General features: G+C 45.7%; 1 pseudogene; it reads left to right on the top strand.

The window, feature by feature from the left end:
- Positions 1–27,899, top strand: part of LOC111974036 (tetratricopeptide repeat protein 28-like) — a 378,056-nt pseudogene that overhangs the window by 266,924 nt on the left and 83,233 nt on the right.

The following is a 27,899-nucleotide window of genomic DNA, read 5'->3' as shown; positions in this document are numbered from 1 at the left end:
ATATGTTTTGAAGGCAAGTTAATCTGTGGAGGCCTCTTCTGATGCTTCCTTCTCCTCTTCAATTCTCTCCTCTCCTCTCTGAGAGCTGGAGGCTGTGCTAATCGCTTGAGCGGCAGCTCTAAGTGGCTGCTGATGTGTTTTCAGGTTAGATCCCGTTAAGTTGAATGAAACGTCTAGTAATTGTAATTGATCTCTCCCCACTGGGCACACACTGGTTGAATCAACGTTGTTCTCACGTTCATTCCCAACGTGGAATAGATGTTGAATTGACGTCTGTGCCCAGTTTTTCTCCTTATTCCACTGGCATTACCGACCTGTGTAGCACCGATGTGCATTCCCGCCCTTCACAACACACACACACTAACACACATACACACCACTACACATCCACTACACACACTCTACACTACACACACACTACACACCACTACACACACTACACACACTCTACACACACTACACTACTACACACTACACACACTAACACAACCACACTTCACACTACACTACACACACTACAACACACTACACACACTAACACACACATACACACACATTTACACACACTCACAACACATTCACACACACTACACACACACACACACATCACACACTACACACATACCACACACTCTACACACACACTACACACACTCACACACACTCACACACACACACACTACACACACTACACACATACACACACTTACACACACTACACACAACACTACACACACTACACACACTACACACACACACATACACACTACACACATACACACACTACACACTACACACATACACACTACACACACTACACACTACACACACAGTTACACACATTACACACATAACACTACACACTCACACTACACACACTACGCACACTCACAACACATACACACACACACACTACACACACTACCACTACACACACATACACACACACACTACACACTACACTACACACATCACACACACTAACACACACACCACTACACACACTACACACACATACACACACACTACACACAATACACACACTACACACATCACACACACACTACATTACACATTACACAATACACACATACACACATACTAACACATACACACCCACACACTAAGAACGGTGTCTGAGTGTGGTTGATATGAACATATTGGTGTTGAACATTTCTAAAACTAAATGTATTGTATTTGGTTGAAGATATATGCCTGCTGATGATCCCCAATTGAATTTGTCAATGACTAGAACGCATGTAGAGCAAGTGAAAAAAACAAACTACTTCATCATGGTCAGAACACATATATATTATTGTTGTTAGAATGGGTAAGGGAATTGCTGTTACAAGAAAATGTTCAGAGTATGTAACATCTAGCACTCTGAATCAGGTGTTTCAATCCCTGCTCCCATCACACTTAAGATACTGTCCAGTTATATGGTCAATCCCTGGTCCTATCACACTTAGAGTACTCTCCGGATATATGGTAATCACTGGTCTATCACACTTAGAGTACTGTTCGGTTATATGGTCAATCCTGGTCCTATCACACTTAGATACTGTTCGGTTATATGGTCAATACTGTTCTATCACACTTAGAGTACTGTTCGGTTTATATGGTCAATCCCTGGTCCTATCACACTTAGAGTACTGTCCGGTTTATATGGTCAATCCCTGGTCCTATCACACTTAGAGTACTGTCCAGTTATATGGTTCATCCCTGGTCCTATCACACTTAGAGTACTGTCCAGTTATATGGTCAATCCCTGGTCCTATCACACTTAGAGTACTGTCCGTTATATGGTCAATCCTGGTACTATCACACTTAGAGTACTGTCCAGTTATATGGTCAATCCCTGGTACTATCACACTTAGAGTACTGTCCGGTTATATGGTCAATCCCTGTCTTTATCACACTTAGGTTACTGTTCCGGTTATATTGTCAATCCCTGGTTCTATCACACTTAGGTTACTGTCCGGTTATATGGTCAATCCCTGGTTCTATCACACTTAGGTTACTGTCCGTTATATGGTCAATCCCTGGTTCTATCACACTTAGGTTACTGTCCGGTTATATGGTCATCTGCATCAAAGAAAGATATAAAAAAGCTCCAAATGCTCAAAACAGGGCTGCCAGATTAGCTTTTCATTGCTCTATCTGTATGAATATTATTAAAATGCATCAGAATCTCTCATGGCTTCACGTTGAAAGCAAATTACTATCCAGTCTTTTGATTTTCTTTAAGAATGTTATATTTTTCCAAAAACCACAGTATTTTTCAGGCCAGTTAGTACATACTAGCAACATGCATAACCACCAAACCAGACAGACAAATTCAGGGCATCTAAACAAGCCAAGGACAAATCGCCTTAAATCTACAGTTTTATATAGAGCCATAGCTGAATGGAACTCTTTACCAATCCATATTCTTCAGGCAAAAAGTAAATCGACTTTCAGGAAAAAACGAAAAGAACATCTAATATGACAGACCGTATGACTGGACAGCAAATAGAAAACATCAACTGAATGTTAAATGGGTTTCCTGTCAGGTATTTTAATTGTCTACTTTTAACTGTATGTAACGTCTTCATTTGTAATTGTTTGTAATGTCTTATTAATTGGTGGACCCCAGGAAGATTAGCTAACGTTACGGCGTTACAGCTAATGGAGACACTACACACATACACACCACACACACCCACAACACTACACACATACACACCACACACACCCACACACTACACACATACACCACCACCCACACCCACACACTACAACACATACACACCACACACCACACACACACACACACACACCACACACACACACACACACACACACACACACACACACACACACAACACACACACACACACACACCACCACACATACACACACACACATACACACCACCACACACCCACACACTACACACATACCACACCACACACACATACCACCACACACACACACACACACACCACACACACACACACACACACCACACACACACACACACACACACACACACACACACACCACACCACACACACACACAACACACATACCACACCCAACACACACCACAACACATACACACCATACACACCACACAAACCACACACTACACACAACATCACCACACACAATACAACACCCACACACACATACACACCCACACACTACACACATACACACCACACACACCCACACACTACACACATACACACCACACACACATACACACCACACACACATACACACCACACACACCCACACACATACACACATACACACCACACAACCACCACACACACACACACACCCACACACAACACACACTCTACACCCATACAAACCACACACATACACACCACGCACACATACACAGCCCACACACCCACACACTACACACATACATACCACACACCACACACATACACACCCACACACTACACACATACACACCCACCACACTCACACACATACACACCACACACACACATACACTACCACACAACCACAACCTACACACCACACACCACCCGCACACTACACACATACATACCACACACATACACACCACACACACATACACACCTACAACACTACACACATACACACCATGCACACATACACAACCCACACACACACACATACACACCACCCACAACCCACACACTACGCACACAATTACATACCACACACATACACACACACACACATTACACACTACACACATACACACATACACACACATAACACACACACACACCACACAACACACCCACACACTACACACATACACACCCACACACTACACACATACACACCACACACACCCACATACACACACATGCACACCCACACACTACACACATACACACCACACACACATACACACCACMCACACATAGATGTGAATGGGCCATGGAAATATTGTTAGGGTATATCAAGGTAAACTGTTCTTGCAATTAGGCCTATAGTTTATGTATGACGTGTGGTTGTGCCTGCCTGTGTGTATGTTTGTGTGTTCAAGTGAGTGTTTTTAATTGTGTGTGTGTTCAAGTGTGTGAGCATGTGCGTGTGTGTGTGCATGTGTGGCCTACATGGTGTGTTTTGACTGCTGAGATTAATGGCAGAGAGAGAATTCTTTTAAGGCTGTGTGGTGCATCGATTCTGTCATCTTCCACCGTCGCTCTTTGATTTATGCATTTATGCACGTGCTTGTGTTTGCAATATTTTAATGCCCTCTCCAAAGGGTATAAGCTTTTAAATGCTTGCATGTAGGGCAGGAGGGAGGATAAATAAAGGAGATGTCAGTTTTAGTTTGAAGCAAAGTCTTTTTTCACATTTCTTTCTCGCCTCTCCCTCGCTCTTGCTCTCCGTCATTCCACTCTTCTCTCATTCCACTCTGAGAGCCAAGCAGTGAGAGGTGTGTAGTAGAGCAGTCATATAGTAAATCTAATCAAAGAAAGAAGTGCTTTTAAATGTCTGTTGTTCCCTGGGGCAGAACGTCTCTGAGGCTGTCTCTCTGCTCCTACAGCAAGCAGCCCAAACTCAGTCTCAGCCGCCACCAGGCGTAATTAATATGGAGCGGCGCACTGGCCCTTGCTCCCCTCCTTTAATAACAGTGTTAGAACAAAGGTTAATGCTTTGAATCAAATCTCTGTCCTCATCCGTTTCAGTGGAGTTGTGATGCAGGGAGGGGGGAAGCAGAGAGAGATTGGTAATCAACAGGGGGCTTGGGAAGGAAGAGAAATTAATTACTGTTCTCCATAAATTCAGTGTCATGTCTCATTTTCCCTAATCCCCTCCCCTTTTGCCCTCCCCTACTGGTGCTAGGCGAGAGGTAGGCCACACTAATGAAAGGGCCTCTTAGATGCTAATAACAAATTACCCTCCGTGTCACTTTTGGAAGCTTCTGCTACTGCAGTCAGAGTCTCCTAGCCTCATAGAATGATAGGATCTCTGTGGTTAGCCTGGACTCCCTGTCAGACTGCAGGTTAGCCTGGACTCCCTGTCCTAGTCAGACCATTAGACAGCTCTGGAGAGAGAGGGGAGGGAGAGGAAGCTGGTATCCTGGAAGTGGATTATGTTGGAAGATGGTTGGGTTGTATTGTGTTGTATTACTGAGATCTGTATTATGGCCTAGTTTGGGCTGTTTAGAGGGGAACACTGTAGTGTAACTTTTTGCATTGTTTATATCATCCCAAATCTGGCGGGGATTTAGTGGTTTGGCTGGAGTAGGTTGTAAACTGGGCTGGTTCCATATTTCCCTGAGGCTGCATAGCTGCTGATCCAGGGCTAGAGCTGAGAAGGGCTGGGTTCTGTTCTGTACTGTTATTTGTTTCAGATCAGACAGACAGACAGGCTAGGAAACATCCCTGTTCATCCCTACTGCCTCTGATGTGACGAACTCACTAAACACAAATGCTTTGTTTGTAAATGATGTCTGAGTGTTGGAGTGGGCCCCTGGCTATCCGTCAATAAAAGAAAACAAGAACATTGTGCCATCTGGTTTGCTTAATACAAGGAATTTGAAATGGTTTATACTTTTCCTTTTTCCTTTTGATTCTTAAGTACATTTGTGCAATTCCATTTACTTTTGATACCGAAGTATATTTAAAACCAAATACTTTTAGACTTTTACTCAAGTAGTATTTTACTGGGTGACTTTCACTTTTACTTGAGTCATTTTCTATTAAGGTATCTTTACTTTTACTCAAGTATGACAATTGAGTACTTTTTCCACCACTGCTCTACAGGCTACACATAGACAAGGGAGATGCTGCTGTCATCAACATATTGGGGTTTTGGGTAATGGACTGATTTTGGTCACATGGTCTGTGCCTCTCACTGGTGTTAAATAAATCACACTTCAACCACCATGTGACTTGCTGTCTGTGAGCAGTGGGAACAGACTGGTGGAAGAAGAGAAAGTCAAACAGTTTTTTCTACTTCAAGGCTCCAAACTATTGAAAAGCCCAGATGGATAGAAATAGTCCATGGCAGATTCAGGGTGGGGGTTTATGTCATTATAGCAACGCTGTGAAAAATAGAGTGTCTGGAGTATTTATGTGTCCTTTTATGATGCTACAGAGCATCTCTGTTGTGTAGACTAGCTCTCTCTAACTCTCTAAGTTCTTTCAACAGAATCTAAGAGAAATCCCTATACTCCACACTTGTGTGCTAACGATTCCCACTGCAAACAAAAAATAAACAATTTGTGTGACTAGAAAATAATGCCACGCTCTTGAGAAATGCAACCGATGAGTGTGTATCATGTGCATTTATGTAAAACGTATTATCCAATTAACAAGTATAGGAACACACAACGATCCCTCTATTATGGGAATACAAAGGAGAGTAGAGTCATGTACTCTAAAAACAGCTTATGTTGAAAAAATGCAAATGGCGTTAAATGAGTGTCTGGTAATGTGTTTGTGTGTAACCCCATGCTGTAGGGCTAGACTACATTACTGACGTCTCTCTCTCTCTCTCTCTCGCTCTCGCTCTCTCTCTGTCTCTCTACAGGCATACTTCCGACAGGGTGTTGCCCTTCAGTACCTTGGTCGCCATGCCGACGCGCTGGCCGCCTTTGCCTCGGGGCTGGCCCAAGACCCCAAGAGCCTGCAGCTATTGGTGGGCATGGTGGAGGCTGCCATGAAGTCCCCACTACGAGGTAACGTGTCTCTCATACTGTATGTCTATGTTCTCCTCTCTGCCTTTCTAACTGGCGCTAATCTTCCTCCTTCTGTCAGTCAATAAATGTGTCAGTGTGACTCTAGCAGTCTGTCGGAGTGAATACTGCATATCTTTATATCCATCTGTATTTGCTTGGCAGACTGTCTGCTTGTCTGTCCATCTCAGTGTATTTGTGAAGGAGTCCCCTTGACTGACAGGACTGTTTCACATACTCTAACTACCTGATAAATGTGTTGCCAGTCACGCTGATCAGAAAGATACAGCTTTATCATAATAATAAGCTTCCAACAATACCCCTTTTGAAGCCTATTTTCCAAAGCCAAAGTGGACGTATAAGTAGCTTAGTATCCAGGCCAGGACTTTCAGTAAATTGTGACTTCCCTGCTCCATGATGTGTGTGATATATCAGGAAGCTGCAACAACCTGGCCCTTTGAGGCCCCCTGTCGGGGCCAGACGCATGGGGCCTCCCTCCAAACAAAACTGGAATCCATTTCACTAGTGCAACTGACCGCTGCAGAGGATTTAATAAGCTGCTATTCTAACTCCAACAGAGACTCCGAGTCATCCTGTGCTCTCTCTTTGTCATCACCAAAACCACCAAACTCCTCATATACTATACACATGAATAAATACAAGCCTGTTGTAACAGTTCAATGTTTTACTGGCCTGCACAGGCAGATCAGTGGATCCGCATGGCTTTGTTCTGTTCTTTTCTGTTCTGTTCAGAGAGGAGTCATTGGGATTTAGGCTGCTTGGAGCGCCTCTCTCAATCCCTGTTAGCAAAAGGCTGTATCTGAATACATGGAAAAAACGCAAGCAAAGAGTGAAGAGCTCATCTGAGGTACATTGATTACATAAGCCTTGTCACTGGAAGCGTAACAGTAAAAGKGCTTGGGAGTGGGCCCAGCACCAAACACCAAACACTGTGGACCTGGCTGGGCCTCTCTCAGTAGGAGAGGATAAACCATTTTTTTCAATCTCTTAATTGTTTACCACGTTTCCCGTGGTGCCAGGGAATGAAGCAGCTAGCGACGGAGGGAGGGAGACAGTCCAAGGTGTGTTGGAGGGGGGGGGGGCTATGTCGGGGGATTAAGAGCAATGATCCTCTCAGATTGGCTCCTGACACAGGGGTAGGATAATCAGYGTTACGCCAGCAAACAGGGAGGATAATCAGTGTCACGCAGCCAAAGCCATGTGATAAGGGAAAGGAATGAGAGCGTTGCTTTCTCTCGCTGAAGTCAACGATGGCTGTTTTCCTGCCAGGCCCTCTTATCGGTGGAGTAACACCCCTTCCAGGATTACCTGGGTATTACCAAACCCACCCATTTAATTTCCCCCTCGCTTGGAGTTTGGTGTTGCCAGGGTCTTACTAAATGAACTAAACTCTTTGTCCACCCTGTTGAATTCAGAGTGTAGTAAGGTATAATAAGGAAGATGACTCTCTTTACTGATGATAGACATCAACTAGTAGCAGTCCAGTAGCAACGTGCTGTTTTACGTCTCACTTAACCTGCCTTAAGGACATCCACACAGACATCAATTTACGATCTCTTTACGCTCCAAATTCACTTGAATGTTTTTTTTCCCAACGTGTTTGGTTTTTATTCTGTCATTGGGCATAGCGACACAGATAAAGGTGTGCGCGTGCAAACATTGAACGAAGAACACAAATAATTAAAGCAAGAAAACATATTCAAGGCCCTTGTCTTCAAGGAGACCAACAGTGTGTATAATTCCCCCGAAGCTCACTTTATCACCACTATTTGTGTTTACTTTGCTTTAGCATTGCAGTGTTATTGTGGCTTTGCCCAACTTTCCCCCCCACACAATGCATAAAAGAGATTTTCCATGAGTCCAGAGCTGAGCAGCAGACTCTCATGTGACTCCTACTGTACTGTCCTCCTTTGTGCTTCTCACAACAAAGCTCTCAAAGGAGGGRAAAGTGCTCTCAGAACCCTCTCCGTCTCTGTCTCTCTTCTCTTCCGCCTATGATCATTATGTCAGCTTCCAACTGCTCAGATATCAAGGTTTTGATGCATGTTTTTTTCCCACATTGAATATCATTGAGTGAAATTAAAGAGGGGAAACCAGGCCCAGGCAGTAGCCAGTGTTGAGCACAGATGGGCTTGGTTCTGTTCTGTCTCTGTTTCTCCCATGATCTTGAACCAGCTCTGAAGTTCTCTGAGCGTTGGAGGGGAAACAATGTCACCATAATTATTATGCATTTTTCCAATTCATTGTTACCAATAGATCACACTATTCATATTATGTCATCTTAGAAGGAGTGGAGCAGATACAGAAATATACTACAGAAGTAGAACATTGTAGTAGAAAAGTAGTATACATGTAATATATATATATACTGTTTTAGATTATGGAGATGCAGACAGAAACAGAAGTACAGGAGGGTGTCAGGCCCTCCCTCCCATAGAGCAGAATGGGTGGTGGCCATGGCTCGTGAAATGGGAAGGTGAAATGAGTCATAGTTGTATTCAAAGGCAGGGGAGAATGAATGTACACTACATGGGTTTGTTATTGTCACCAGCCGCCCAGGGGAAATGGTAAAGGCTGTCAAAGCCTACCCTATACCAGACCCAGGCTGAGGCCAAGCCTCCTCTATATGAGGCCAAGCCTGAGAGGAGGAGAAGGAACTATATATGAATGTACTGTATCTGTTTGTGTACATGTGCATACAGCTAGTACATATTGAATGTAGATGATATTTACTCTATGTTTCTAAAATGACCGGTTGAGAAAGAAAGAAAAACTGAGTTTTAGAGAGAGAGAGAGAGAGAGAGAGAAGAAGAGAAGAGAGAGAGAGAGAGAGAGAGGAGAGAGAGAGAGAGAGAGAGAGAGAGAGAGAGAGAGAGAGAGAGAGAGAGAGAGAGAGAGAGAGAGAGAGAGAGAGAGAGAGAAGAGAGAGAAGAGAGAAAGGAGAGAGAGAGAGAGAGAGAAGGAAGAGAAGAGAGAGAGGCAAACAGAGGTTCTCATTACTATTCAGCATGGCTTCCCAGGCAGTGTGTACAGTATGTGTGCAGTGGTGTAAAGTACTTAAGTAAAAATACTTTAAAGTACTACTTAAGTAGTTTTGGGGGGTATCTGTACTTTACTATTTATATTTTTGACAACTTTTACTTTTAATGGTCCATTCACACACTCATCAAGAGAACATTCCCAGTCATCCCTACTGCCTCTGATCTGGTGGACTCACTAAACACACATGCTTCATTTGTAAATGATGTCTGAGTGTTGGAGTGTGTCCCTTACTATCCGTAGATAAAATAAAAACAGAACATGGTGCAGTCTGGTTTGATTATTTTATTATAATTTTTTTTATTATTTATACTTTAACTTTTTATACTTTATTATATTTTAGCAATTACATTTACTTTTGATACTTAATTATATTTAAAACCAAATTCTTTTAGAGTTTTACTCAAGTAGTATTTTACTGGGTGACTTTTACTTGAGACATTTTCAATTAAGGTATTGTATCTTTACTTTTACTCAAGTATGACAATTGGGTACTTTTTCCAGCACTGTATGTGTGTGTTTTATATACATTCAGTGGCCAGTTTATTAGGTACATCACYCCATTCACGAAAATGGTTCGCTCCTACAGATAGTGAGTCACATGGCCATGGCTTGCTATACTGAAGAGAAAAAATACAGACCTTCCATATACCGTCATCTTCAAAAATGAGTGGTTTGATGATTAAATAACAAGAAATCAACTTTCTAGAACATAATAACAATAGACTTCATCAAAAATGCATGACGTGTCACATTCACCCCAATATGCATCGAGGCGTCGAGGCGTTCATGAACTGTTTGATTGAATGTTAAAGGGGGCAAAACAAGTGGCATAAGTGACGTTGAGCGTGGTATGATCGTCGGTGCCAGGCTCGCCGGTTCCAGTATCTCAGAAACGGCCGGGCTCYTGGGCTTTTCACGCACGACAGTGTCTAGGGTTTACAGAGAATGGTGCAACAARCCTAAAACATCCAGTCAGCAGCAGTCCGTTGGTGAGAGGTCGAAGGAGAATGGAAAGAATCGTGCAAAATAACAGGCGGGCCACAAACAGGCAAATACCGGAGCAGTACAACAGTGGTGTGCAGAACGGCATCTCAGAACGCACAACTCGGATCCGGATGGGCTATTGCAGCAGACCACCACACCACTCCTATCAGCTAAAGACAGGAAGAAGCAGCTCCACTGGGCACGCGATCACCAACACTGGACAATTGAGGAGTGGAAAAACATTGCCTGGTCCGGCAAATCCCGGTTCCTGTTTCATCGTGCTGATCTCATGGCTGCTGGCAGAGTCAGGGTTTGGCGTAAGCAGCATGAGTCCATTGCCCCATCCTGTCTGGTGTCAACGGTAACTAGATGGGTGTACCTATAAACTGTGTGTGTTGTGTGTGTGTGTGTGTGTGTGTGTGTGTGTGTGTGTGTGGTGTGTGTGTGTGTGTGTGTGGTGTGGTGTTGCGTGCCGTGCGTGCGTGCGTGCGTGCGTGCGTAGGGCGTCCGTGCGGCGTGCGTGCGTGCGGCGTGCGTCGTGCGTGCGTGCGTGTCTGTGTGCGTGTCTGTTCCTGCCCTTCCCCCTGATGTGTGTGAGACACTGCAGTGCAGGGCTGTCACTGGCGTTGCCCTAACTACCTGTTTATGGATCCAGCAGCCATGACACTTGTTACTGGTATTTCAATGTTTGATTTATGACACCACTCTGTGTGTCACTTTAAATGCAATTACCAGCTATGAATGCATATGATATGCACACGCCGCCTCTGCCAGCGCTACATTCTTCCAACCGCTGGAAAACGAGTGATGCTCTTGAAAGAACATCATCAATTCTATTTTTGAGGGCTTGTGTGGAGCCCTGAGATGTATTTCATATTGTGTGTGGTGAATATTACATTCCAAGTGGGTGGCTTGGTACCAGGCTATTCAGGTAGTGTTCATGTGTATTTTGTTATTTGTCCAATGAGTGTCATGGTCTTTAAGTGCATGGGTATTACTGATATAGTAACAGGTGTATAGTACACCTGACTGCAGTCATGATCTGCCTTGTGCAGGTACAGTATTACAGAAAAACCTCTGTGGGAGAGGAGTTGACCTCTGCAACTCTGCAAAAAATATTTGCACAAGGGGCATGAGTATAGTTATTCCCCATCCCCCTTCATGTACACACACTTGCACTCACATACAGTACACACACTCACACATACAGTACACACACTCACACATACAGTACACACACGCACACACATACATAAGATGTCACCCCTGTTCCCATCCCCCTCCTTGTCAGCCCCAGTCTGCTGCCATGGCTGTAGTCTGCCAGCGGGCTGTCTGGCTGGCTGTCTGTCTGTCTGTCTGTCTGTCTGGCTGGCTCAGTAAACTAGAGGGGCTGTGGATCCCAAAAGCCTGCGTGGCCCACCATTGATTTATGTCATTGTGTGCATTTTCAGCCTTCCCAGAGGTCACCTCGTGTGTCTCCTCTCCGCATTCCTCTGCCTCTGTCCCCTGAGTTACCAGCAGCATGTTCACCATCACTTTTAACACCCAGCAGCCCTCAAAACCCACTCAGGCTTCTCTTCTCTCTCCAACTGCAATATCATTTCAAAGCAGTATAATTTCACTCTGCTGCGAGCTGTCAGAGGATGTGTAAACACAACGTTTTTATATAGTGGTGTTTGAATTTTCCCGAGATTAAATTGTCTATAGTAGTTAAACCTGTCAATGGTGTATTCATTTGCTTGTCTTGTTGTGATGTTGTCAGTGAAATCTATGTTCTAAGGCCATCAGTCAGACAAGCTCGATAAAAGACCCAGGGATTGCTCTCCCTGAAACACACTAGATGCACTAGGACTGGGATGAGTTTAGATGGAGCTTTTGAGATTTTTCATCTTGCAACATATTCAGGTGAACAAATCAACATGGCTAATGTGCAGTAATTTACCGAAGCTGCATACAGTCATTGTTGGTGAGCTATGGAGCACATTGTGTAGTCCATGAAACTGAAAGGAATGCAAAAAAGCTATCTGAATGAATCCAGTTCTTCTCATCATGACCCCCCCTCCCTCCCTCCACACAGAGTCACTGGAACCCACCTACCAGCAGCTGCAGAAGATGAAACTGGACAAGAGTCCGTTCGTGGTGGTGTCAGTGATTGGTCAAGAGCTGCTGACAGCGGCCCACCATACCGCCTCCGTGGTGGTACTGGAGTCCGCGTTAAAGATCGGCACCTGCAGCCTCAAGCTGCGCGGCTCCGTCTTCTCAGCCCTCAGCAGTGCCCACTGGTCCCTGGGCAATACCGAGAAGAGCACCGGATACATGCAGCAAGACCTGGAGGTCTCCAAAACACTAGGTAAGAGACAAGAGTGTGTGTTTATATGTGTGTGTATGTCTGTTCTTATCTGTGTGTATGTGGGTGTCTCTGAGTTACTGTGTGTGTGTGAGGCAGCCCAGATTGGCTGGACTCTCCTGGCCCCACACAGTTTGACACATGAGTGGGCAGAGCAGAGCAGCATGAGAAGGGTCTGGAGTGGAGCAGAGCGCTGTGGTTATCAGGTAGAGAGCCTGGCTCTGGCCCAGTCTGGGGGGCCTGTCTGTCAGATATAATAAGGCCTCTCCCTCACCCCACTGGGGCCTGGAGATCAGGTCTAGCAGGTCGACCTGCAGTCTGTCTGTCACTCAGTTAGCTGCTCTCTCTACTGTGGAGCTTTGTCTGTACAGCAGCTTAGAATGCCCAGCGCTCCATTTAAGGACATAATGGGATGTCAGTGTCAAGGAGCTCCATCGCATCACTGCATCACTGCTCTAAGATGGTAGAGGACCGGGACTGCCCTGTGAAGACCCACCCTACACTGAATGACAGCACATTTAGTTGTGACTTTCCGGTTGTACTGTACATAACCTGAGTGGTAAACAAACAAGGATACAGATGATTGTATTGAAAGTTAAAAGGTATTGATTATGATCTCAGAGGAATTGTATAGAGTACATTGTTTTCTGTCCTGTTCTATCCTGTCCTGGAGTGACCTTCCCTTACTTGTCCTCTCTTCTCTCTGCTCTCCTCATCTCCAGGTGACCAAACAGGTGAATGTCGTGCCCATGGTAACCTGGGCTCAGCATTCTTCTCCAAAGGGAACTACCGCGAGGCCCTGACTAACCATCGCCACCAGCTGGTCCTGGCCATGAAGCTCAAGGACAGGGAGGTAAGAGACTGAGACACACAGGGCCCACAGCTCACTCTGTCCTCTACCTAATACTCCTGGGAGTTTTTGCTGATCTTTTCCAGGTGGTAGTATGTAAGGTAAATCTATCATGTAGTTTTAGGTTATCTTCTGCTATAGAAGGAGGGGTGAGGGCATGTGGGGAATGGATGGCTGGTGTCTTTTCTCTGCTTCCGTTAGTGGTTGTAATAGTGGTGTGTCCTGCAGCTTTCCTCTCCTCTGTCTTGGTTGTTCAGAGGGTGAATCAAGGGTAAGACTGAAAGGCAGGAATGCTCTGCTGCTGGTTCTCCCGTCAGAGAGAGAGAGAGAGGGGTGGAAAGTGGGTTAGGAGAACAAATGAAGGTGACGAAGCGAGGGAGAGAGAGGTGGAGAGACCAATGGGAGGGCTTTAAGTAACAGCCTGTGCTCCTCGTTATCAATGCAAAACATTTATGCAGATATTATGCATATATTTATCCTGTTCATGTTTCAGTAAAACTGGGGTTTTGGCAACGTATGCTACTTAAGGAATGTAATTTGCACAGATTAAGCTGTTTGGATATGAAATAGAGGGAGAAAGACAAAAACAGAAGGACGAGAGAGAAAAAAACAACAGATGAGGGAGAGAGAAAAAACAACAGATGAGGGAGAGAGAAAAAAACAACAGATGAGGGAGGGAGAAAAAAACACAGATACGGGGAGGGAGATAAAATATAACATTGAGAGAGAGGAAAAACAACAGACTGAGGGAGGGAGAAAAACAGCAACAGATGAGGGAGAGAGAAAAAACATAAAAGATGAAGGAGGGAGAAAAAAAAACAGATGAGGAGGAAAAAAAACCACAGATGAGCGGAGAGAAAAAAACAACCGTGAGGGAAGAGAAAAAAAAATAGAGGTAGAGCATGAGGGAAGGTAAACGGAGGAGGAGGGAGGGCCAGAGAGTGAGATAATGGGCAAGTTTCTTTCTCTCTGTCTGTCTCTGTCTTTTTTTCTCTCTCTTTCTGACCTCTGACCTTGCCTGACCTCTGTGGTGTTTGTGGGGGGGTGACAGGAATTTGTTCTTGCACAGCTCCCATCACCCAGCTCAGAGAGAAGAATGCCCCTGCTTCCCCCGTACACCCCTGCTTCCCCCCATCCCTCCCTGCTTCCCCATCCCGCCCTGCTTCCCCCCGTACCCTCCTGCTTCCCCTATCCCTCCCTGCTTCCCCAGTCTCTTATCCTCCCCGCCAGCCCCTCCCCGGCCGCTTCAACTGTTTGTTTTCCCAGATATCAGGAGACGTTTAATCACTCCAGTTTACTGCTCTTAAAGATGGGAAAGATGGGAAATCTTGAAGGGAATTGTGGTATGTGGATGTACTGTGGGGTTGTGTTAGAGAGGGGGAGAGAAATGAAAGGAAAGAGAGAATGGGATGGGTGGTTTAAAAGGCGAAGGGCAAAGCTACAGCTAACGGCCAGAGGCACCCTCACATTTCTCAGACAAATATCTCCAGATATATAGACACAGAGGTGTCGGTATGAGACCACAGCCATCAGTAGGCCTAGACCTATATGCCTGTCATGCACACAGGTTAAGATACAGTAGTGTTAGGGTGAGGTGTATTTAAAGCTGCAATCCATAACGGTGAAACTGCCACGTCAATATTACAATAAAAAACAAATTTCTTCCCCTCAGACGTCATTGCACGTGCGATAGAACAGCAAAGTATGTACCCAAAACCTTTCTCACCACGATGCTGGATGCTGATTTCCTTCAAACAAAAACTATAACAAATGCGCCTGTGGCGGCCAGTGAGGCTGTTTCGCCTATCGCGGAGCTTAGCTTCAAAGGACAACTCCACCCCAAAAACTATCTTTTGGTATTTGTTTCATTAGTCCATTGTTGATATAGTCTCAACATGTTTTGCATGTCAGCAATCAAGTTTTCAAGATATGTAACTTTCAGAATACAGAAATCATCCACATATGATGCATTTTACATCATACAGTATGAGCATCATACGTGGAAGATTTCTGTATTTTGAAACACATAGCCCTCCGAGTAAGTATTGTATTAGTAATTATACTCTTTACTTTACCCCAGTGCAGGTAGTGTTCCCCAGAGTAGGTGGTTTTCTCACATACACATTATACTGCTATTCTACTGTATTACTCCAGTATTGCTATAGTACTACTACTACTAGCCTTTACCCAGTACAATGCAGTGTCGTGCAGCCTGGCCTGGCTGTGGCTGTGATGGAGCAGCAGAGAGAGACAGAAGACAGAGATGTTCCTGAGAACATTCTCCATAAATCACTAGCAGTAATTGGATCCTGTTTTTATCAGTAGAGGAGTAGTGCACCTCTCTTTCATCTCCTAATGCTTTGCCCTGACCGGACGCTGCTGCTGCCACCGACCACCCCTCATGTCTACTACCTGGTCACTGGCCTTAATCATACATAATGCTTCTGACCACTGTGCCGGCCATTATGACTTATTCACTTTCCACTTACTCTACTGTATGATTGTGACCAAAGTCCCTGTTTTCTGCAAGCTTGTACAGCTTTCCTATGGTTTCAAATRATTACTGCTCTTAAAGATGGAAAATCTTGAAGGGAATTATGGTATAATTGGCTTTGTGGATGTACTGTGTGGTTGTGTTAGAGAGGGGCAGAGAAATGGAAGGAAACAGAGAGTGGGATGGGCGGTTTAAAAGCTGCTAGAGTTCTCTGTGAGAGGAGAGGGGGAACCTGGAAATGGCTCCTGGAGTGCAGCGTTTTGTCATCCGCGACCGTGACTCGCTCTGAGCTGTAGTGCAGTGAGGTCACACTGACCACAGAGTTTGTGTTTTTCTTAACTTGCAGCCTTTGGAAATATCTTTAGCAGACTTTCAGCTGTCAGGTATTCTGGAGATATAACATAAACACAGTCTCTCCTCTATCCAGCCATATGTGGCCCTGCCAAGTCCTTCCATACAGTAGGTTAATGTGGCCCCACCTTGTCTACTCTGTCTCTTCTTAGCAACTGTCTAACTGAACAGCTTCATGTTATTCTCCCTTCGTGTTATTCTCCTGACACACTCTGATGGTAAAACTCTCCTCTCCTCTCCTCTCCTCTCCTCTCCTCTCCTTCCTCTCCTCTCTCTCCTCTCCTCTCCTCTCCGTCCTCCTCTCCTCTCCTCTTCCTCTCCCTCTCCTCATCCTTCTGTCCCTCCTTCCCGTCTTCCTTTCTCCCCTCCCTTCATTGCTGTACGTCCTAGTCTGGAAATAGTAGTTTGGCTTGAGCGAGGTAACCCCTAATTTGGGGTGTGCAGATTTAGGAGAAACTGGGCGGGCCTGGGATGGTACACTCTGCTAATAAACGTTACCCTGTGATGTTAAAAAGGAGATATGCCTGCAGCTCTGCTGCTGCTTCCCCCAACGCAATAGGAAATCATAAACAACAGCTATAGAGGTTAGGTAGGGAGAGCAATGTTCTTTCCATGGGGTCTACAGTTTCAACTTTCTCTCCTATAGACATCTCTCACTCCTCCACCTCTAATCTGCGCTGTTTGGTCTACTCTTTGTTCTTTTCTTCCTGCTTGGATCTGCTAAAAGGAATTCATACAAACTAAACTTACCCATTACTCTCTAGTACCATGACATCTAGGCCCCTCCCACTGTCCAGCTGGCCTTTAATGGGGCAAGTTAGGGGAGGGTTAGAAGAGGAGAGAGGAGATGGGCGAGAGGGAGAGAGGAGAGGAGAGCAGAAGAGGGAGGAGGGAGAGAAGGGGAGGAAGGAGAGAGGAAAGGAAGAGGAGGGAGAGAGAGAGATGGGGAGAGAGGGAGAAGAGGAAGGAGAGAAGGGGCGAAGAGGAGAGGAGAGAGGAGAGGGAGAGGGAGAGGAGAGGAGAGAGGGAGAGACGGAGAGGAGAGGGAAGAGGAGGGAGAAGAAGAGATGAGTAGAGAGGGGGAAGAGAGGAGAGGGAGAGGAGAGGAGAGAGGAGAGGGGAAGAGGATGAGGGGAGAGAGGAGAGGAGAGAGGGGCCTGCAAATGGGAGGTGTGTGTGGAGGAGTGCCGTGGCGGGCCTGGTGGGTGTTCCTGGTGTCAGGGTCAGGGTTAGTCAGTGTTTGTCAGCGCTGCAGCTGAGGAGGGGGATAATTAAGGAATCATTAGGGGCCTGGTGCCTCCGCTTCCTTTATGGGGCCTGCTCTAATAGGGGGAGGCAGGGGGAGGGCCTGGCACCCATGTCCCTTTCCTCTCCCTGTCATGCCTCGCTCCCCCCGTCCCTTCTCTGCTGATTGAAAAGGAGGATTTGGTGGTGATTAGGGGGTTCATTTATAGAGTTGGCCCAGCTTGGGGAGAAGGGGGAGGGGATTGGGCAAAAGGGTGACAAATCAAGTTGGTGCAAGTACCCGTCTTTCCCCCTGTATCCACAGACGTCATAGAGCAGCCTAGACAGTCCCTATGTATGGGTCTAGCAAGACAACACCACCACAGACATTAGCCTAGCTCCACATAAATAAGTGTCTGTTTCCTCCAGTCTCATTGTGCTAGGGCTCAGCCCCTGGTGAATGTACTGTATTTGAAGCCACTGTAGCCTGCATGTGGTCCATCTATCCTGGTGTACTGTAATGACACACAGCCAGCCTGTCTCTGCTCTCCTCTCCTCGGCCCAGTGAGTCAGAGCTGCTCTACACCGACGCACTTAGACGTGAATCATGGAAGATGTACAGCTGAGAACAGCCAATGGGCCGTGACCAGTAAGGAGAGGGAAACAGGGCTGTGTGTGTGATCATTAGCTAAACAAAAAGATGAGCATAAAGGCTGTAAGCCCCAGCATCAGACAGTAGAGTATCTCACAACAGCAGTCACTAAATGGACTGTAGGGATGTGGTTTGTATGGATTGTGGAGGTGAATGAATGTTAGATTGTCGTGTGATTTGTCCCGTTGTCCTCAGTGCAGGCAGGTTGGTATGAACCATCTAGCTTCAGGCTGCTACTGGGGATTTATTGCTCTTCGTTTTATTGTTGCAGCACACAGCCTTATCTAATCAGCAGTGTGTGTGTGTATGTGTGTGTGTGGTTATGGCCTGTGGCTGTGTTGTGTGTGAGAGTGAGCAGGTTACGGTGTGAAAGTGTATTTACTGATTTTTCCCCACCCCACAAGCTACTATTGACCCAGAACGTAGACTTGGAGCAGGCTCCCTGGAAAGTACTGTGTGTGAGTGTGAGTGTGTGTGCCCTGTGTGTGTGTGTATGTGTGCTGTAAAGTGTAGAGTTGTAAATGTGTATTTGTGTGTTGTGTGTGTGTGTGTGCTCTGTATTTGCTGCATTGTAGGTGACGCAGCAGTGTCTCCTCCAGTGGGGCACTTGGAGTGCTGTCAGAGAGATGAATGAGTGGCTTTATATCGACTACTGCTCTCTGCCTCTCTGCACCCTCATCCCTCCCTCTCCTCTGCCCGTCCTCTCTTCCCCCTCCAGTACCCTCTCGTTCCCTCTTTTTCTTCACTACTTCACCCTCCCTTTGTCTTTCCCACACTCCCTCCCTCATGCTACCTCACATCTCCTTCAGCCTATCCCCCCCCTCCCTCTATATCCTTTTCTGTCCTTTCCTCCCTGTCTCCATCTCTCCGTCTCTCTCCCCCTTTCTTTTCTCTCTCCAGGTGATGGAGCCTCTCTTTGCGTTATGGTGCCCCCTAGAAAGCACCAGTGCATTCCACTACTAAATGATTCTGTACTGTGTATAGCCGTGCTGTTTGAATGGGCTGATACACATATCAGCTGAGTACACACAGAGGCTGCGTCATAGCGTCGATACGTGGGGGTCAAAGCGCTGTTGTTTAATGCCCACTCTAACAGTGTCTGTCTCTAAGCGCTGTCTGGCTTTATGTAGATTGAACTGCTCCTCGCAACTGGGAAGTGGAGTAATTTGTCTTGAATATTACACCTTGTCTATTTTCTCTCCCTAGCTGCTGCAATCAATGACAATTCAGAGGCACAGATTAGAGAACAAATAGACAGTGTCATGGGAGACTCCCTCCTGCTGACTGGCGTTGTTGTCCTGCGCTCTATGATTATAGATGACAATCCCTGACACACACGTGGTGCTCATCAGGGTGATGGGGGAGGGGGGTTGTAGGCAGGGGGATGAAACTCACTCTCTGTGGGGCTTCCACGACACGGCAGCGACTGCACCGCAGATATTTTAATCATTAGGAAAATCAAACTTCCAATCATCAATCTTGGCAGAGGAATTTGCTGTCACGCGGAGGGAGGGATCAAGAAGGAAAGTGCCAACTCATCTTCCCTCGATACCAGCTGACGATAAGAGATGGAGGCCCATTGAAGACGTCAGCCAGCGGAAAGTTACTTCAGATGGGTTTGATGGAAATGAATTGTGCGTCAGCGTGGCCAATTGAAACCTGCTCTCCCATGTGTTGCTTATGTTCTCGGCGTGGTTTCTACAGTCTGCCAGACTTTCTGGGCCCACATTCTTTGGGGCATATTATAGCATGAATGCCAGGGGCTTGTAGGGGTGCCACTTCACTGTGACCCAATGGAACAAGTCCTAACAGGTTTCCTCATCTCCTGGCCCTACAACGCTGTGCCTAGCTGATCCTCTGCAGTGATTTGAAGGGATTCATACTGGATTCTGAGTCATACTTGTTAACTGTGTGATCACCCCTCGCTCTCTTGGCCTCTTCAGCAATATGTCAAATGTATAGGGCGGTCATGATATCCAAACCTTGTGCTGATCCAACAGGTTCATTTTGAGTGGTCAGCTACAGTACAAGAAGATGTAAGGGCTGTCAAAGTGAAGCAGGTATCTACAGTAGAGTACAGGGTGATGGGAGACCTCCCACTCTAAGGTGTATAGCTGATGTGGGAACACGGTTGTTTTCTCCAGCTCGCCCCTCCACTCCTCCTCCCCCCTCCCCCGCCCCCTCTCCCCCTCCGGCCAAGGTCCAGCCCTCTTCCAGGCTGACCAAAGAGCCATTTAAAGCCCTGGAACTGCATCCTCTCGCTCCAGGCCGATCGATAGTGGAGCTGTCAGCAAGACGAATGGAGGCTTTAGGAAGTCCATTTTAATGAAGGAGAAAGAGGAGAGAGGGGAAGAGAGAAGTAGGGGAGGGGGAGGAGACAGGGAAAGGGAGAGAGAGAGAGACAGAGGGGGGAGGTATAATGGGAGGGAGGGAGGGGAGCATATGAGTGTGTATGTATGTGTGTGTACTGTATGTGTGTTAGTGAGTATGTGTGCAGAGATGTGTGTGTACTCTTTTTATAGTTGTCTCAGGGGAGAGGGATAGGTTTGATTTAGTTAGTGTAAGACCTATTTCTAGCCCAGCAGTGTAAAATGGCTCCTTGGATACTCACTAACACAGAGACCCATATCACTGGACTGGAGAGAATTGATCTGACCTGCGAAACAAGACTATATCTATTAATCATGTCACCAGCACTGTTGTGATAAGGGAGATGCTGAGATGTAATGCACACTACTACTGCCCTTAACCAACCAGATATAAAACATATTCCTAACTGCCAGTTTGGACTTTTCCCACATTTTGTTGTGTTACAGGCTGAATTTAAAATGGATAAAACATTGGAATGTTGTGTCACTGGCCTACACACAAAACCTCAAAAGGTCAAAGTGGAATTATGTTTTTAGAAATGTTTACAAATGAATTACAAATGAAAAGCTGAAATGTCTTGAGTCAATAAGTATTCATACCCTTTTGTTATGACAAGCCTTAATAAGTTCAGGAGTAAAAATGTGCTTGATAAGTCACATAATAAGTTGTATGGACTCTATGTGTGCAATAATGGTGTTTAACATGATTTTTAAATGACTACCCCATCTCTGTACCCCACACACACACACAATTATCTGGAAGGTCCCTCAGTCGAGCAGTGAATTTCAAGCACAGATTCAACCATAAATGCAGCAGCCAATGTTGATTTTAAGATTTTAAGAGTCTAATGGCTGTAATAGGAGCTAACTGAGGATGGATCAACAACATTGTAGTTACTCCACAATACTAACACGAAGGACAGTGAAAAGAAGGAAGCCTGTACAGAATACAAATATTCCAAAACATGCATCCTGTTTGCAATAAGACACTAAAGTAATACTGCAAAAAATGTGTTATACAAAGTGTTATGTTTGGGCCAAATCCAACAYAACACGTCACTTGAGTACCACTCTTCATATAACTTAAAACAAGGCCAAATCTACACTGGAGTTGCTTACCAAGACGACGTTGAATGGTCCTTATTGGCCTTACAGTTTTGCCTTAAATCGGCTTGAAAATCTACGGCAGACTTGAAAATGGCTGTCTAGCAATGATCAACAACCAACTTGACAGAACCTGAAGAATTTTGAAAAGATTCATGGGAAAATATTGTACAATCCAGGTGTGGAAAGCTCCTATACGACTTACCCAGAAAGACTCACAGCCGTAATCACTTCCAAAGGTGATTCTAACATGTATTAACTCAGGGGGTTGAATACTTATCTAATCAAAATATATTATTGACATTACAGAGTTTTCTGTGTAGATCGTTGACAAAAAAGTACAATWGAATCCAGTTTAATCCCACTTTGTAACTCAACAAAATGTGGAAAAAAATCTAAGGGTGTGAATACTTTCTGTATGTATTCTTGGTCCGTTAATACAGGCTGAAAGCTGCATGGTGATTGGTGATTAGGAGCTAGGGTCAGAGGTCAGGGACAGCCAAAGCAGAAAAGCAACCGTGTCCTCTGGGCACTGCTCTAGTCTTGCCCTGATTGTACTTATTGGAACAATTACTGGCCTTGATTAGTCACTGTGACTGTGTGTAAATGGTTATCGATTCTAGATGTGGCCAAAAACTGGTTCTAGCCCTGCAACAACCATGGTCCCTTTTGAGACATTCACTATAGTGATGCATAAAGGCACTCAAATGGCTTTGAATTGACCAGGCTGGGCCATTGATAAGGTTAATATGTTAGAGAAACACACAGCACGGTGGACAGAGTCCAGATAGCAGTGCTGCAGACAAAGGAGGGAGTTTCTCTTCTCACTGCTGATATGTGTGGACTTCTGCTCCCCCTTCTTCTCTGAAACTAGATACAGTATAGGCTAATGGCCATCCCTCCTATCCACCCCTTCCCCTTCTCTCTCTGTACATCTTCAAGGTTTTCTCCAAGCTCAGTGCTCTGTTGCTCTCCTCCTCTTTCTGTTAGTATGTGATGAGTTTCCCCTCAGAGAGTTAGTGGAATTCAGAAGGATCGGTGGACGTGAAGTGTGTGTGTGTGTGCGTGCCGTGTGTGTTGGTGCGGTGGTTGCGTGGTTGCTGCGTGTGTGTGTGTGTGTGTGTGTGTGTGTGTGTGTGTGTGTGTGTGTGTGTGTGTGTGTGTGTGTGTGTGATGTGATAGGTCCGTGTGGAACATACTCCTGGTAGTATGAGGAAGCCGCAGGGCTACCAGAAGATGAGGTCAGAGCAGCTCGCAGCGTTTGATGTGTGGATTAATATAGCTGCTGCACACTGAGGGACGTGGGAGACTGCATTTTTGCTGGGTGAGGAAATGGTCTTTTGCAAGACTCCCTGACATAAAACAAAGAGAGGAATGCTGTTCCACGATTTGGCTATAGCAGCCTTCACCACCCTGTACAGCTCTCACTGTATACACACCAACTCCTTCAACTCGTTTTTTTTTTTTCTTCTCTCTCTCTCCTCTCTCTCTCTCATCTCTTCTCTCTCTCTCTCTCTCTCTCTCTCTCTCTCTCTCTCTCTCTCTCTCTCTCTCTCTCTCTCTCTCTCTCTCTCTCTCTCTCTCTCTCTCTCTCCTCTCCCTTCTTCTCTATCCTCTCTATCTCTTTGCATCTCCTCTCTCTCTCTCTCTCTCTCTCTCTCTCTCTCCCCCTCTCTTTTTCCGTCTCTTTAGTTTTTGTCCCCAGCTACAGCTGCATCAGTATTCCTTGCTCTGTGGCACAGTATTCAAACCAACCCTCCCTTCTCTCTCTCTCTCTCTCTCTCTCTCTCGCTCTCTCTCGTGGACGATGTTTTGGTGGAATGTGCCTGTGTGGAAAATGCTAACAAAAGGAAATAAAATGGGGAGAATATACGAGGTCCCAAGTGATTGAAATGAAAGTACTGCATTTTATTAGGGGATGGGAAACATATAGGAATGGCTTCTGCTCTGCCTCTCACACAGCAATCTGGTCACTTACAAACACACACTCTATTACGAAGATCATTTACACACACGCACACCACAAGTGCACATACACACTCATTGATCGGAGACTCCTTGGATTGCTGTTTTGTGCTTGTAGCAGTAATGTCCACCGTACTGATGGTGCCACTGATATGGCTCTCTTATCATAAATCATAGTCACCATGAGAGTGAGATGCATGTGTGTTTGTGTGTGTTTGTACTTAGCGAGAAGCTTTTGTTTATAGACCGTCACATGTTTACAATATAAGACGACAGTACTTACTATAGAATTCTATAGTGCATTTAATTTTTTTATTTAACCATGCAAGCCAGTTAAGAACAAATTCTTATTTACAATGACGGCCTACACCGGCCAAACCCGGACGACACTAGTCCAATTGTGCTCCGCCGTATGGGACTCCCAATCAGGACCGGTTGTGATACAGCCTGGAATCGAACCAGGGTGTCTGTAGTGACGCCTCTAGCACTGAGATGCAGTGCCTTAGACCACTGCGCCACTCAGGAGTAAACTGTAGTATGCTGTAAAATACTATACTACGCACTGTAGTAACACTCAATCATATATTACTTACAGTAGAATGTTGTAGTATACTGTAGAATACTATAGTAAATACTACATTATTAGCCTAAAAAAAACACTGTAGTAAACACTACAGTAATGTCCTCAAAAACACTATACTTTTTTAAACTAAAGTAAATACTTACAGTATCGAATTTGCATATACCCTTCCCATTCCCCTCCCCCATTTCCCAATTTGTGCCACCCATAAGTGAGAAACCTACATACCAAGTATAGACCATATTGTCTAGTAAAGAGCAGAAGCTCTGAACCTCACTACAGGTTATGGGAAAAACAATTTTTTTAATGGAAAAATCAAAATTAGTATTTCTCCAGTAGGTTTCCTCAAGGAGAAAGCCTCCACTTCTATGTCAAAGATAATAAAACATTATAGTATATAATGTCGTTTTCTTTTTGCTACAGTGTTTATACTATAGTTAACTGTACACTGAGTATACCAACCATTAGGAATACCTTCTTAATTATTTGTTTCACCTCTCCCCCACCACCATTTTYCCCTCAGAACAGCCTCAAACCCAGCAGCGTTGCAGTTCTTGACACAAATCGGTGCGCCTGGCACCTACTACCATACCCTGTTCAAAGACACTTCAATATTTTGTCTTGCCCAATCCATGTATCAATTGTCTCAAGGCTTAAAAATCCTTCTTTAGTCCTTAAGAACCTATTGACACACCTAAGTAACATAATACAAAAATCCCCATCAAAATGTGTCAGTTGAACCCAGAGATATTGCATGTTCTGCGTCTCAATCCACCACATCCGCTACGTCGGCCTTCCCCGTGGAAGGTGGCCGAGCTACAGCAGTGTTTGTCAGACCTCCCAAAAAACAGTTTGTCCTATAAACTATTATGAGCCCTATATGGTATGGGAGTCTCTCACGAACACGATTATTATATATTTTTTAAATGTAACCTTTATTTAACTAGGCAAGTCCGTTAAGAACAAATTCTTATTCACAATGACGGCCTAGGAACAGTGGGTTAACTGCCTTGTTCAGGGACAGAACAACAGATTTTTACCTTGTCAGCTCGGGGATTCAATCTTGCAACCTTTCGGTTACTGGCCCAACGCTCTAACCACTAGGCTACCTGCCGCCTAGAGAACGATGGAGTTCTCCGTTTTGCTCTACGAACCCCACAAGTGACACAGGACTCGTCTGAAGTTGGTATCGCTGATGTGCCAACTTCTGTCTGTAGCGTCCGTTTGAGCTACACACTAATATGACCCCACTATGGAAAGGGGAGACTCTCAACAACACACTGGTCTTCTCTGTTTTCTCTACGGGACTCGTCTGAAGGATTTAACACGTGACRTCAATAAAGGATGTGTGTGATTGTATGTGTGTGTGATTCCTCTATGGATATGTGCATGGGCACGTCTGTGACTTCATTGTCTTTCAGAGAGGCTTAGTGTGATTAGGTTGTGTGATCCTCTGAAGAGTTAATGATGAGAAAAACACTGGCTCCACAGAGGCCAATCTCATCAGCCTCTCTCCCTCTCTCCATTTCCTGATGGCACTCTGGGGCTTACAGCAGGGTGTGTGTATGCGTGAGTGTGCTCACTTGCGTGCATGCATGTGTGGCAACATCATATGCATAATATCGCAGTGAATATGCATATCACTGAATATGCATGCTGTCTGTCTGAATGGATGAGCCTTCAGGGGGGTTATGTACTCTACATACACACCACCCCTCATACAGCTTCATTAGGATTTGATTTCATTTAATTATTCCAGTAGCAGAGTAGAATCCAGAGGCCCCTCCCCCTGGCTCCCGTAGCTCCTCCCCCTGGTCCCCCTAGGTCCTCCCCCTGGTCCCCCCAAGGAAGGCCTTGGCAGGTGAAGAGGCATAAAGGAGGCAGAGGGGAGACAGAGAGGGGCAGAGAGAGAGAGAGGAGGCAGGGAGGAGGAGAGAGGAAGAGAGAGAGAGGAGGCAGAGAGGAGGAGAGGGCAGAGGAGGAGGAGAAGAGACATGAGAGAGACAGAGAGAGAGAAAGAGGCACGAGCAAGAGGAGGAGAGACGGCAGAGGAAGAGAAGGCAGGCAGAGAGGAAGAGAAGAGAGGCAGAGAGACAGAGAGAGGAGGCAAGAGGAGGAGAGAGGAGAGAGACAGAGGGAGGCAAGAGAGGAGGAGAGAGAGCAGAGAGACAGACAGGAGGAGAAGGAGGAGAGAGGACAGAGAGGAGAAGAGAGGAAGGAGAAGAGACAGAGAGGAGGCAAGAGAGGAGGAGAGAGGCAGCAGAGAGAGAGAGGAGGCAGAGAGGAGGAGAGAGGACAGAAGAGAAGACAAGAGGGAGGCAGGAGGAAAGAGACAGAGAGGAGGCGAGAAGGAGGAGAAGAGAGCAGAGAGGAGGAGAGAGACAGAGAGGAGGCTGAGAGAAGGAGAGAAGACAAGAGAGGAGGCTGAAGAGGACGAGAGAGGCAGAGAGACAGAGAGGAGGCTGAGAGGAGAGAGAGACAGAGAGGAGGCTGAGAGGAGGAGAGAAGGCAGAGAGGAGACCAGAGAGGGGCAGAGAGGAGGAGAGAGGCAGAGAGACAGAGAGGAGACAGAGAGGAGGCCAACGGCTGCTCCCCAGCGCCCCAGCAGAGTGACAGACAGGCCTAATGACACTGCCGGGTTCAGCACGTCTCCAACTCATTTTCACAAGTGATTGAAGTTCTCAGTGGGTAGCTTTTCATCAGCGCTCAGCAGACAAAAGATGTCTTTTTCTGTGTCATCTTTATATGCGTGTGTGTGTGTGTGTGTGTGTGTGCGCACGTGTGTGTTGAAAGGATTATGCGAGTGAAACCATTTCCTGGTTATTATCTCTGCGTGTTGGAGTCCTGGAGTGTCTTGAGAGGAAGAATGTAAGTAGCTGTATATTTCACACAGTATGTGCAGGTTGTGAAGCTGCTGTACAACAGGTGGGCTGTGGTTACATGTATGTAATGCAGTATTTCTCTGTAAATACCACAAAACACAAATAGTAGTCCACTGATCCCTGGGTTCTGTTTCTGTGCAGTTCTACTGTACTTAGCCTCTAGTTCCAGTCCACCTCAGCCTGGTGCTGGGCCAGATGTGGTATGACTCATGTACTAGATGTTGGTGTTGGCTCGGCTGCAACTGCTAGTCCTCCACCTCTCCCCTGTCCCTCCGTCCAACCCACCTCCTCCCTCTCTTCCCACCCCCCTCCCCTCTCCGTCCACTCACCCCTCCCCTCTCTCCCACCC

The sequence above is a fragment of the Salvelinus sp. IW2-2015 genome, linkage group LG15 (genome assembly GCF_002910315.2).
Source record: "Salvelinus sp. IW2-2015 linkage group LG15, ASM291031v2, whole genome shotgun sequence".
NCBI lineage: Eukaryota > Metazoa > Chordata > Actinopteri > Salmoniformes > Salmonidae > Salvelinus > Salvelinus sp. IW2-2015.
This window is presented reverse-complemented; position numbering and strand designations above follow the sequence as displayed.